At 42.0% G+C, this 14,629-nt stretch overlaps 1 protein-coding gene across 2 annotated transcripts in view; it reads right to left on the bottom strand.

The window, feature by feature from the left end:
• Window positions 1-14,629, bottom strand: part of LOC109421743 (myotubularin-related protein 4) — a 105,130-nt gene that overhangs the window by 84,010 nt on the left and 6,491 nt on the right. The gene's annotated exons all lie outside the window — the stretch shown is intronic.

Here is a 14,629-nt window from a genome sequence, read left to right as displayed (position 1 = left end):
AAAGAAAGAAAGTCGTGTGAATACAAGGCACATCGAGTTGGGCTGGGAAATGGAAAATCATGCTGCAGTGGGGACTGAAAAATGGGAAATTAGGGGGGTGTGGAAAATTTACTACGTTTTAATTTGCTTCGAGTGAAAATCGGGTCAGGCTTAGTGTTTTTCGATTCATAGAAACAAATAGGATAAACAGAAGAATCCCAAACAAATTCCATTGGTTTTCACCCGACGACGATTCCGAGCTTCACTACTAAATGATAATCGGACGATAATCAAGTCGCCTCAAGGACCCTTGTGTCATTGTCGTTCGCCGTTGTCGGTCGGCGGCTGTGGAGGTCGTTGCGTTCATGTCAGATGACAGGACTAGGAGACGAGACGACGACGACGACGACGACAGTAGCGAATATAGTTAGTTACCCACCCATACTAACAGGGACGAATGTGGGTAACTGTGCGATGTCGATGGTGTCGCAGGTGTGTACATAGCCAGACAAGTGCGATGCTGAATCAGCTGAGCGCCACCATTGAGGGTGAAGCTTTTCAAAAAAAATGAGAACGAAACAAGTGCACTTTTCACAAACATTATCCAACTTTCCGTGATTATTTGAACGAAATGTAGAGGACTTCGTAACTCTTAACCCTAGTAAGGTGTTGGGGTCTATATAACCCTAACAGGCACACTGAACAATAGTGGGTCAACGTTGTATGGAGAAACTTTGAATTTGATCGTATCTACCCGGAACAAAGCTTTTTCTATCTATGTTAGCGTCCAAAACAACTGTGCAAAATGTGGGAGCGATTGGTTGCGTCCCCGTATTCCGCATTGCAATTGAAATTTGTATGAGATTTAGTATGGGAAAACGTGATTTTTTGCATTTTTCTCATAAATTGAAATTTTTCGTCTAAAACCATCTATCTAATGACGTTAAATTATAGCCTAGGATATGCCGAAAAACTTTGCCGAAGATCGCAAAGTGATCCGATGCTTGTGAGAAAAGTTATTCGCCTGGTAACTTAGGTCAAAAATTGAGATTTTGTTATTGATATTATTCCTTTACATGTTAAATGTTAAGCACCACCAGGCAATCTGTACATTATAACTTTTTTCACAAGTGTCGGATCACTTTGCGGTCTTCGGCAAAGTTTTTCGGCATATTATAGGCTATACTTTAACGATATTAGTTAGATAGTTTTAGACCAAAAATTTCAATTTATGAGAAAAATGCAAAAAAGCAAGTTTTCCCATACTAAATTCCATACAAATTTCAATCGCAATGCGGAATACGGGGAAGCAACCAATCGCTCCCAAATTTTGCACACTTGCTTTGGACGCTACAATGAATCGAAAAAGCTTTGTTCCAAAAAATCGACTTTGTTGACCCAGTCTACGAACATACATAACGACATCGTGGTGCGAAAAACCTAACATCCTAGGAGGGTTAAGTAGAAATCCAATTAATAATCAATTCCCATGCTCAATTCTCTCAAGAATGCGTCAGCTTGTCAAAATAGTCATAGATAAGTCCCGTTTCCCTGTATTCTGTTGAACGAATATAGAGCAGGAAAAACTCACACTACGGTCTAATGATTTCCACGAAGTCCGGCCAATTTGTTTGCTTTGCGAATGACGTGAACATTACAGCCTGAATATTTGGAACGGTGATAAAACTGTGCGCCCGCCTGAAACGTAAGTTCGTACTGGTGGTGATAGCGTCTAAAGTTAGCACGACAGGAAGTAACGCTACGATAGACGGGGATACTTTCGTGATAGTGTATAAATTCGTCTACTTCGGATCCTTACTGACAGTGATATTGTGAGTCGTGAAAAACAGATTCATCTACAAAACGCTAATAAGACTGATGGATTTCTACGGAAATAATACTAAGTATTACAAGTTTTACAAGTCTTGTGCTGCAAGCAGTCTGGCAGGATGCTTTGAAAATATAATGATTTCGGCTCTTCGAGTCCGTATGAAGTTGATCATCAATATTAACTTCTTTTCTCGATCAGCCTAGATAGCTGTGTAGTGTCGGTAGCGATTGTCTCAATTGGCTAAGAATAACACTACGGACCGCCTGTTCCGCTGGTAAGAATCCACCAACAGGTGACCCCTAATTCATCGTGTGATGCGGCTTTATGCTTACTGTGCCTAGGAATGAATGGCTAGGAGGGTCTAATAAAAACCTAACCGCTAACGAAGCCTGTGGAGTACCGAGCGCCCTCCACAGTATGTAGCCCTTACTGCGCTAACCGGAGCAATGGTGCAGTGGACCTTGTGTTTCTCCGAGACAATCAGCTGCCCTTCTTTAGTCTCACTTGAGGCTAAATAAGGGCGGGATTATGAAGATGTTGGGGGTGGAAGCTCAGGTAAAATATTATCTCCTGGGCGCCCATTAAAAACACCACCCCCGGCGAAGACTGGCGCTCGAGCCTAGCTATTTAGCACTGTAGTTGGAGGAAATGCCAATGCAGAACCCGTAGCTTCCGGGAAGGTAAGCCCAGCTCCCTAGGTTAGTGGGTTGGTGTCAGGCCCTGCGAGCCAGCCGTAAAAAAGACTAGCACCGGAAAATCAACAAGAGAAGAATGCGAACCGATACCAATGGCGACGACCACAGCGACGAAAAGGGACTTGCGATTGGAAGCTCGGTACGTGGAACTGCAGATCTCTCAACTTCATCGGGAGCACCCGCATACTCGCCGATATACTGAAGGACCGCGGGTTCGGAATCGTAGCGCTGCAGGAGGTGTGTTGGACAGGATCTATGGTGCGAACGTTTAGAGGTAATCATACCATCTACCAGAGTTGCGGCAACACACGTGAGCTGGGAACAGCTTTTATAGTGATGGGCGACATGCAGAGGCGCGTGATCGGTTGGTGGCCGATCGACGAAAGAATGTGCAGGTTGAGGATCAAGGGCCGATTCTTCAACATTAGCATAATAAACGTGCACAGCCCTCACTCCGGAAGCACTGATGGTGACAAAGACGCATTTTACGCGCAGCTCGAACGCGAGTACGACCGCTGCCCAAACCACGACGTCAAGATCATCATAGGGGATCTAAACGCTCAGGTAGGCCAGGAGGAGGAATTCAGACCGACGATTGGAAAGTTCAGCGCCCACCAGCTGACGAACGAAAATGGCCTACGCCTCATCGATTTCGCCGCCTCCAAGAACATGGCCATTCGTAGCACCTTCTTCCAGCACAGCCTCCCGTATCGTTACACCTGGAGATCACCACAACAAACGGAATCGCAAATCGACCACGTTCTGATTGATGGACGGCACTTCTCCGACATTATCGACGTCAGGACCTATCGTGGCGCTAATATCGACTCCGATCACTACCTGGTGATGGTTAAACTACGCCCAAAACTCTCCGTTATTAACAACGTACATTACCGGCGGCCGCCCCGGTACGATCTAGAGCGACTGAAGCAACCGAATGTCGCCACCGCATACGCGCAGAATCTCGAGGCAGCGTTGCCGGACGAGGGTGTGCTCGATGTGGCCCCTCTAGAGGACTGCTGGAGTACAATCAAAGCAGCCATCAACAACGCAGCTGAGAGCACTATCGGGTACGTAGAACGGAGTCGACAAAACGATTGGTTCGACGAGGAGTGCAGAGCGGTTCTGGAGGAGAAGGATGCAGCGCGGGCGGTAATGCTGCAGCATGGAACCCGACAGAATGTGGAGCGATACAGACAGAAGCGGAAGCAGCAGACCCGTCTCTTCCGGGAGAAAAAGCGCCGCCTGGAAGAAGCGGAGTGCGAGGATATGGAATTGCTATGCCGTTCACAGGAAACACGCAAGTTCTACCAGAAGCTCAACGCATCCCGCAAAGGCTACGTGCCGCAAGCCGAAATCTGCAGGGATAAGGACGGGAGCCTCCTGACGGACAAACGTGAGGTGATCGAAAGGTGGAAGCAGCACTTCGACGAGCACCTGAATGGCGAAGAGAATGTAGGCACGGAGGACCAAGGCAGCGGAGGAAATGACTGTTGGTGCAGCAGAGGACGGGAACGAACCAACTCCCACGCTGAGGGAAGTTAAGGATGCCATCCACCAGCTCAAAAACAACAAAGCGGCTGGTAAGGACGGTATCGCAGCGGAACTCATCAAGATGGGCTCGGAAAAGTTGGCCACCTGTCTGCACCAGTTAGTAGTCAAGATCTGGGAAACCGAACAGCTACCGGAGGAGTGGAAGGAAGGGATAATCTGTCCCATCCACAAGAAAGGCGACAAGTTTCGAGCGATCACCATTTTGAATGCCGCCTACAAAGTGCTATCCCAGATCATCTTCCGTCGTCTTTCACCTAAAGTAAATGAGTTCGTGGGAAGTTACCAAGCCGGTTTCATCGACGGCCGGTCGACAACGGACCAGATCTTCACCGTACGGCAAATCCTCCAGAAATGCCGTGAATACCAGATCCCAACGCATCACCTGTTCATCGACTTCAAAGCGGCATACGACAGTATCGACCGCACAGAGCTATGGAAAATTATGGACGAGAACAACTTTCCCGGGAAGCTGACTAGACTGATAAGAGCAACGATGGACGGTGTGCAGAACAGCGTAAGGATTTCGGGTGAACTATCCAGTTCATTTCAATCTCGACGGGGACTACGACAAGGTGATGGACTTTCCTGCCTACTATTCAACATCGCCCTGGAAGGTGTTATGCGACGAGCCGGGCTCAACAGCCGGGGTACGATCTTCACGAAATCCAGCCAATTTGTATGTTTTGCGGATGACATGGATATTATTGCTAGGACATTTGGAACGGTGGCAGAACAGTACACCCGCCTGAAACGTGAAGCAGCAAAGGTCGGACTGGTGGTGAATGCGGCTAAGACAAAGTACATGCTGGTAGGTGGGACTGAGCGAGACAGGACAAGCCTTGGCAGCAATGTTACGATAGACGGGGATACTTTCGAGGTGGTAGAAGAATTCGTCTACCTCGGTTCCTTGCTAACGGCTGACAATAACGTGAGCCGTGAAATACGAAGGCGCATCATCAGTGGAAGTCGTGCCTATTATGGGCTCCAGAAGAAACTGCGGTCAAAAAAGATTCACCCCCGCACCAAATGTACCATGTACAAGACGTTAATAAGACCGGTGGTTCTCTACGGGCACGAGACGTGGACGATGCTCGAGGAGGACATGCAAGCACTCGGAGTTTTCGAGCGACGGGTGCTAAGGACGATCTTCGGCGGCGTGCAGGAGAACGGTGTGTGGCGGAGAAGGATGAACCACGAGCTCGCTGCACTTTATGGCGAACCCAGCATCCAGAAGGTAGCCAAAGCCGGAAGGATACGGTGGGCAGGGCATGTTGCAAGAATGCCGGACAACAACCCTGCAAAGTTGGTGTTTGCTAACCATCCGGTTGGTACAAGAAGGCGTGGAGCGCAGAGAGCACGATGGGCGGACCAGGTGGAGCGTGATCTGGCGAGTGTTGGGCGTGACCGACGTTGGAGAGCTGCAGCTGCAAATCGAGTATTATGGCGGCAAATTGTTGATTCAGTATTATCATGAATTTGATGTTAACTAAATAAATGAATATGAAGATGTTGTTAATTAGTTTAAATTTTCACCTATATGGTTTCGCATTATGCGATTTACACAGTGTATTCTGTGTATCCTCGCCTTTGGCGTTCTCCAATCGATACCGATTTGGTTTTATTGTTGCTGTTGTTGCGAAGAGTTTAATCTTACCTAGTTTGGGTAGTGGCTACGGTTAGGATAGCTCAGATCAATCTTCAGCATAAAAGAACAGCAACGATCAATCTTTGCAGACTTATGCAAAATGGTACAGCCCATGTGGCCTTGGTACATGAACCTTACTTTCGTAAGGAAAATTTCTATCTAGGAAACCATGTGAACCCGGTGTTTGCCACTTTCAGTAAACATGAAATGGCAAACTCGCGTGTCATGCCTCGAGCCTGTGTGCTTGTCAACAACGCAATAGTTGCTACACTCATCTCTGAACTAACCACCAGAAATGTATGTGCTATCACAATTGATGTATCTGTTGGAAACCTCAACAGGAAATACGTCTATTGTTCGGTGTATTTACCGCATGATGAACCATCCCCTACGGATGCTTTCAAACAAGTCATCGCATACTGCACTTCAAAAGGCCTTCCGCTAATTGTTGGCAGTGATGCTAATGCTCACCATATCATCTGGGGCAGCTCAGACATTAACTTGAGAGGCTCCAGTTTGATGGAGTGCTTAAGTAGTACAGATCTTGCATTACTTAACATAGGCAACCGCCCAACCTTCATGGTATCTGCTAGAGAGGAAGTGTTAAATATAACGCTTTACTCTAGCAGAATTAGTCACGAGCTGACCAATTGGCATGTGTCATATGAAGAATCTTTATCTGACCATCGCTATATCTTTTTTGAACATTTAAATGTTACTTCGCAAACATTGCGTTTCAGGAATCCTCGGTCAACAAACTGGGATAATTTTACTGATTTGGTTGCGGTCAAATTTCATGGATACTCACCATCCATTGACACTCCAAGTGATTTAGATGATGCCGTTGATACTACAACGACCTTCATCATGGAAGCTTTTGAAGAAGCATGCCCTCTACGGTCTGTGAAGATCACAAGAGGAACCCCTTGGTGGAACTCTGATCTAGGGAAACTCAGGAAACAATGTAGAAAGAGTTGGAACAGACGACGTTCGGCTGGTTCGGAGGCTTTCAGGTCGGCTCGCAAGGCCTACAGGAAAGCTCTCCGGTCTGCGGAAAGATCCGGCTGGAAAAAACCTTTGTACAAATGTTTCCAGCTTGAGTGAAGTCAGTCGGCTAAACAAAATCCTTGTGAAATCTAAAAATTTCCGGGTGAACGAACTTCGTTTGCCAAATGGCGATCTGACTTCCTCTGATGAGGAAGTTCTCGGATGCTTATTCAGCACACACTTCCCTGGATGTGTGGATATTACATCTTCGGATGAACCTGATGTCTTTTCTTGTAGTTATGATTCTTTAGCTTCCGCTCGGAGTATTGTAACTATAGAATCGATTGAGTGGGCCTGGCATTTCTGATAGAGGTTTCTTGGCAATCTTAAAATAACCGACAAGAAGAACACACGAGCGATCAACTGGAGGAATTCTAGAAGAAAGTTCAGAAGAAATCCCAAAAATAACTTCTTGAGAAATATCCGAAGGGCCACCTGATGAAATTCCTGAAGAAAAATCTGGAAGAATCCAACGGATTTCCCGAAATAAAGCATAGTAGAATACCTAAGAGAAATTATAGGAGAAAATCCAGTGGAAACCCAAAAAAGAACTTATAGGAGAAGCTCCAGGAATAATATAAAGAAAAAGTGCAGGACAAATCTTTGAAAGAATTTCTTAGATGGGATTTCTGGAAGTATCCAAGAAAAAATATTAGGTGTAATTCCAATAAGAAAGCCTGAAAAAATAAAGAAGGTGCTCAAAACAAAGCAACTGATAGCACTAAATAGAAGAATTACGGAAGGATCTCCAGGCGTAAACATTGAATAAAAAATGCTTTAGGGATCTCCAAGAAGGAATTTCAGGAAAACTTTCTGAAGGAATCACAAGAGAAAATTTTGTATAGATCGCAGTACGAATTCGGGAACAAAAACCCAGAAGGAACTTCAAGAGGAATACACATTATGAACATTTGGAGAAATTCCAGAATGTCATGGATCTGGTTGAAATCCTAATCACTTTGGGATAAAAATAATAAAGTATTTATTCTGAAAAATATTAAAAATTCATCGTATTTGTTAAGAAAGTTTCAGCAAGACCCGACATTTTGATAAATATTTTTTCATCTGCCCCCTCAGAATGCGAAATCCTGCCAAGAATTTTTGAAGGGGGGGGGGGGGGGGGGGGGGGGACAAAAACTCAACACTAAATTTGTATCAGTCTAATGTTTCTTCTGAATATTTTCATTTTGATTGTTCCAGGTTTTTTTCCTATTGAATAAAATTTCCTGAAAATTCCTGGTTTTCCATGATTTTCCAAGAAGTAGACTGGAAAACCGACCACAAGTATAAAAGTAACATTATAGTAACAAGAGCTGGAAGGATGTCATTCACACTTCTACATTGTTTAAAATAACAATTTTATTGTTATTTCCCAAGTAACAATGACAACTGATCAACAGCTTATTTAGCCAAAAATTTTAAAATCAAGCTTAAGAGCGGCTTACTTATCTGTTGTGCAGCAATAATGTATGTTAGTTTATTAAAAAAATATAACTTTTTCATTATGCAATATCCAATTGTTGAGCAGTTGGCTGCCACATTTTGTTTTTCATTTAACCTAATCGTGCATTTCAAGGGGTTTCAGGAGCAATCTAGGGGTTTTCAAGGGTTTTCAGAGGCTTTCCACAAGGCTTAGGATTCCAGACACTTTTAAAGACGCTCCAACATGTTTCAGGGGGTTACAGAAGCATTCTAAGAGTTTTCAAGGGTCAGGAGATTTCAGGAGTGTTTCATGATATTTCAAAGGCCTTTTAATGACATCCCTAGGGGCTTCAGTGGCGTTCCAGGGATGTATCCCTGATATCACCTGAAACCCTGAAACAGCTTGAAACCCTTCTGAAAATTCCCTAAATTTTCCTAAAATTTCTTTGAAATCCCCCTAAATCCGCTCTGAATCACTTGGAAGAGTATTACAAAAATTCATCTCGTTCATGTGAACATTTTTTTTTTTTAATTTCTTTGTATTTGTGAATTTTAACTTATTGCTAATTCTTCACACGTTCATGTGAACAGTAACGAACGCATCTTTTCATTATGGCGTGTTAGTGTAATACCTGTACTGTTCATTTCAATTCCACTAAGAATTGTGCATCCTTTGACAGATACGTGTTTCGACCTAAACTGTAAGGTCGATCTAACAGTTAAGGTCGAAACACGCATCTGTCAAAGCATGCAAATACTTAAAGGAATTAAAAGGAATTACCCCGATTTTCTTTTACAAACAGGTAATACACTAACACGCCCAGGATCATCATCATTGTAGAAATTGTTTCCATAAATGCAGGTCATGCAGCCATAAATTTTACCATTAAGGTGAAACGGGACGCCGTGTTATTTTTCCTATCTTGCCTCTCTTTCTAACAATTTGCCTCGCGATTTTAAAGATGGTAATCTCAAGTTCTATCGCACTGAAGATGCTGAAAAACAATCAGCATATGCACTGCAAGTGAGCATACACAGTGATAGGTTTTTGTTGCAAAATATGAAGTAGAATCTGAGATTACCATCTTAGTAGCAACAGAGCAATGGCGGATATTTCCCCGACCGTCCCGTTCGCCCTTAAGGGAAAAAAGGAGGCAAACACTATACAACAAATGTTGTCAAGAGAGGGGATACACTCATCTAGAATAAAAGAATCGTGAGTTTGAACCGTGTGTGATTAGTTTCATAACAACTGATAGGGTAGCGAGCCACTTGGACAGTGGCCGGTATTTTGGGCACTATTCGCTATAACTCAGTCAATTCCAAACCAATTGACTTGAACTTTTGTACACGGCTAGGCTAGATACTACACGTATCTCACCGCGTTCCAAAAAATGTGTCAATTGGTTTGAAATTGGCCGAGTTATAGCAGAAAAGCGCCCAAAATAGGAGCCCTGCCGAAATGGTTCCACTTTCCAACCGACAAAAAAAAAATAATACGGCAAGATATTGTTGGGTAAAGACATGTTTTTAGTACTACATGTTAACTTATACATTTGATGGAATCACAACATACGATACGCAAGAGTCCCCATAATTAAACAAAAGAATCATCAATCTCATCGATGGCGCGATTGACTTTCCATGCACACACCCAAACAAAGCGAAGAGGGGTTCAAATGCGTCCAATAACTCACAAAACCTGCACCAACTTCTTCAAATCGTCGAGAACAGTATTCGACGTTGTACAATTCAGGCCAAACATATCTAAAGGTCCTATCTGCAGAAGAGAGGCTCTCTTTGATTTCTCTCTCTTTCGTTAATATCTCAGCTGTTTATTTGAATTATGATTGTCTCCTTGCATAGAACGAAAGTAGTTGAAAAGTGTACCATTACATTGCAATAATTGAAAGAGAAAGCGAACAAAGAGAGCCTCTCAAATGCAGATAGGACCTATTGAAATGTTTTTCCTGAATTACCTACAGCCATGCATGGTAAGCAGTTACCTAGCTCACAACAAAACAAATACCACGGGGAACGACGATCATCAAACGGACGGACATGACATGGTCGATTCTCAGCGCGTCAGCCGCGCGACTTTGAAATCGAAACGCCTCCATCTGCCCCATGCACCCACCAATGCACTACACATAGGTACTGGGTCAGGAGGTGGTGGAGCCGTCACCGTGAGGTTCTATCTAGTTTGCTAGTGTTGTGTCGTGTAGTTGCTTTCGTACACACAGTTTTCAATGGTGCGCGCATGTGGGATGGATGGAGGTTTTTAACCTTCTAGATTGACGGAGCACTTTCAATAAATTAGCGTAATGTGACCATGGGAGTGTGATCGCTCAAGTTCCAAAAAAGTTAGTCTAATACCACAGACAAACAGGCGTAACACCTTGAACGATTTTCATGGAAATCCATCGCCCAGTTCACACTACCATCACCTAGTGGAAAAGTTGCACGAATCAGTGTGTTGTGCAATATCGTCAACAGAAGGCGCTAGTGTGAAATGTCAAACGCATAGAAAAACGATGCGCGCGCCTCTGGTTGTGAAAGCCACAACTATGAAAATTTAAAATGATCGTTAAGAACTGGTCGATGAGAATTTCGGAAGTGTTACGTCTGTTTGTCTGTGCTAATACCCTCATTAAGGTGGCCCACACTTGTATGTAAAAAAAAATAATCGAAAAATGCTAGTTTTACTACCAGAAGCTGCGTTCAAAATTTGATCTAAATCGATTAAGGTAAAACTGGAAGCATTTTCTCATTTTTTTCGGTTTTTGATTTTTTATTAAATAACGAAGCAATACCTTGATTGATACTCTACATGTGCACGAAAACCGATTTTGAAAATATTGCTTCGTTATTTAATAAAAAAATCAAAAACAAAAAAGTGAGGAAATCCAGTTTCACCAGTTCCCAGTTGAAGGGGGCGCTCAACGAGCTTGAAGTTTGTATGGGAAAACATGGCCAAATGTATGCAGTTATCTTGAGTTTTCGAGTTTTGCCACTAGGCCGCTGTAAGTGTTAAATTGATATTCTTGTTCATCACATGTAACACATAAAAACAAACAATTTTCTAGCCCATTCCATGCAGTAGAACTCAATATTTGCATCTTCAAAGTTTGAGAGCAATGATTGATGATTCTGATGACGCCCCGTAAAGCCTTAAAGCTCGTGGATCAATCCTGGATGATTGTTTTAAGCAATATGGGAAAGATTTTCTGGATAAATCAAGAAAGGAACTCCTGGACACATATCGGATGGAATTCCTGGGTAATCACTGAAGCAATTACTGAAAGAATTCGGATAGGAACTTCCTGAGAAATTTCAAAAGAAATTTTTCGAGGAATACAAGAGAGATTTCTAGAAGTAATTTCCTAAGGAACTCCTAGGTGAATGCAGGAAACCGTACGTTAAGGAATCCTGCAAGGAGTTTTTTTTAGTCAATTGCAAGAAATGCTTTTTCATTTCGACCAACAACTTTTTTACACTCTGAAAAATCAGGAAAAAAAAAATCAGGAGTTCAATAAGTAACCCCACAGATTATGACTTTTAACTGTCGTTCTACGTTTAATTGTTCAATGTTATATGGGATTCCCATATAACATGGGACAATTGGGTTCTTTAGGGGTATCCGGATTAATTCATAATCGGATTCTCCGCCCAAGAATTAGTCGAAATCCAAAATTCCATAATTTTTGGAGTCCGGGAACTGTTTTTAAATTGCATTTAAAGTTTGTATGGGGAAATTTTTTTGTTCGGGTCGAACTGTCACTTTATCGATTGAACTGTCATTGTATGTCCGAAAATTAAAATTGTTTTGTTTATTTAACCATCAAAACAAAGGAATTGAATTCCAATAAAATCACGTTATACTCAGAAAAATGAACTCTTTCGATTAGGCTATAGAAAATACCAATATTTTATTCACTAAACAACCCAATTGGGCGTAGAACGGTAGTAAATTCCCTACACAGTTTTGAACTTAACATGGATGTCTGTTCTTTGCGAGTTCTTGCTTGAATTTATCCATTTTTTTTTGTTTCTAAAGGTTTGCTAGAGTTTTTTGCTGACATTCTCCAGTTCTTGCAACTTTCAAGAGGGTTTTTACGTATATTCTCCCATAAAACGTTCCTTCCGATAAATAGTTCGGTGTTCTTTCGGGATTTCTGAAAGCTGTTCCTAGGGGTTTTCACGGGGTCTCTGCTGAAGTATCTCTCGGGATGTCAATAAGAGATTTTCCCAATACACTTCCACAGTTTCAGGCTGTATTCCTCCCGGAGAACCTTCCACAATTTATGCAAAGTTCCTTAAGAAATTTGTCCAAGTGGTTTTCCGAGATAGCTTTCCCACAATTTCTTTCGGGATTTTAGAGATTTCTGCAGAAGCTCTTTGAAAAATTCCTTCTAGAGTTCGTTAACATTTCTCTTGATTTTACTCGTGGAATTTTGACTCGACTCGAGTCGAGTTAAGTACAAGACACTGAAGACGACCTTACAGTTGAGGTCGAAATACGTATCTGTCAAAGGATGCAAATTCAAAGTGGAATTCAAAGGAAAAGTACTTAACACGATTTTCTTTGTACTTACAGATATTCTCCTAGCAAGCCCAGGTTAATCATCATTAAATTTTTGATGGTAACCTGGAGTAATCTCCGAGAGGAATTTAAAAAGGAAAACGAATACAAATGGCGTGAAAAGCACGAGGAATCTGCGCTCTTGAATTTCTTTTCGATTGGACATTTTGTTACCAAGATATCATTCGAAGAGTATATACTTAAAAGCTATTACAGGTATGTTCCGTTTTTGTCACTATCCGATTTCGCCAACATTTCATTCCGTTTTTGTCAACACTAAATTTGTTGTCAAATTTGTTTCCTCGAACACGAGTCAATCTCGGGGCAATGTATCAAGGAATGAATTTGAAGCATCCACCAAAGGTGACAAAGAAGACGCATACGCCACAATAGCTTTCCACACATTTTAAATTCAGCTGTAAATAGTGTTAATTCACGCTTTCTCTCACGCATATTTTTTCTTCTTATGAGAAAAATTAAACCAATAGTCCAATAGAAAAGTTAAACCGAGCCAATTTTATTAATGAAAATCTGACAGGAGGTAATAGGTGAATATCAATATCATCATCAACAATTTTGTCGTTTTGTAAAATGGCTCAATCATTTTCCAAGTGTAACATAAGTAGCTAATCATTATAGATCAATAACACAGCGCAACATTTTTTTGTCTCAAGAGCAAACTTATGTGTCTCCGAAGGATTTTGGGCTGCTGAATCCGAATCCATGCTCAGATTTGCTCCAACACGTCACAATTTTGAGCTAAACCTCAATTTATAGGGCAAAATATGCGATTTTGGGCTTTTTTGACTGCAAGCCATTAAGCATCGTAATATTTTTTTTAAGCAATCAAAAGGTTAATTGGTCAATTAACATCTAAATTAACGACTCATGCAAAATATTTCGTTTTACCTAATCAAATTTGATAGATTTAAGCATTTTATGTTAGTATGAAAACTTGCATGCAACTTTGGAGGGTGACTTGTATGGGAAATATCGTACCTAGTCTAGTCTAGTCTAGTCTACACATACACAGCCATTCATTGAAAGAATCCTGGAAAATGATAGGATCGACTACTCCTATCATTTTTCTTGTCATTATTAATAGTTGCAGTGCATCAGAGATGCATTGCAAGCATTAAAGCGGCCAGGCCTACTGTGCAGCGTTTTTATTGTTTTTTTTGTAATCAGCAAACGGGGACATCTCGTACCAACCGTTCTGTGAAAAGGGAGAATAATATATCGCTTCGTTGGGAGTGACTTTGCTAAGAATGTTAATGTCACTCCATGTCCTCTGGAATCCTGGGATGGGGCAACGGTATTTCCCCCGTATGCCCTGGCTCTCAAGCCTAGGCTTAAGCGCCTTTACTCGCTCTCTGAAACGAGATCAAAAGTTATGGTATACATTCCTCCCCAAATAAATATTTCCCCGTTATTTTTGGATGCTATTGATACAGGTTCAAATAAAAGAAAAACAAATCTGAAAGATCTCAGCATGTTGATTCTAATTTGCTACAAATATGCCATTCTATTAGAAAAAATTGAAGACACTTCATGACGAAGGGATGATAGTGTTGGGAATACCCTCAAAATTCGATCCAGTACTCAGGAACTGAAGTCATTTGAAAATATCATCATCATCAGAGAATTGATTATATTGAAATGGAGTATAAAAACTCCGTATTATAAGAAACATAAAAGTAAAATAAGCAACCTCAACGGAAAAGTTTAAAAATCGCAGAAATCAACCCAAAGGCTGTTGCGTGGTCGTTTAGTAGCATCATACCACATCTGTGTACAGCCAGCGAGACGTTTCCATCAGGCATGGTACACGTGTTGACCAAAAAAATGCATTATCAATTACACTCACAAGTGTG

This window comes from Aedes albopictus, chromosome 3 (assembly GCF_035046485.1).
Source record: "Aedes albopictus strain Foshan chromosome 3, AalbF5, whole genome shotgun sequence".
NCBI lineage: Eukaryota > Metazoa > Arthropoda > Insecta > Diptera > Culicidae > Aedes > Aedes albopictus.
Note: the sequence above shows the minus strand (reverse complement) of the source record. Positions and strands in the feature narration are given on the sequence as shown.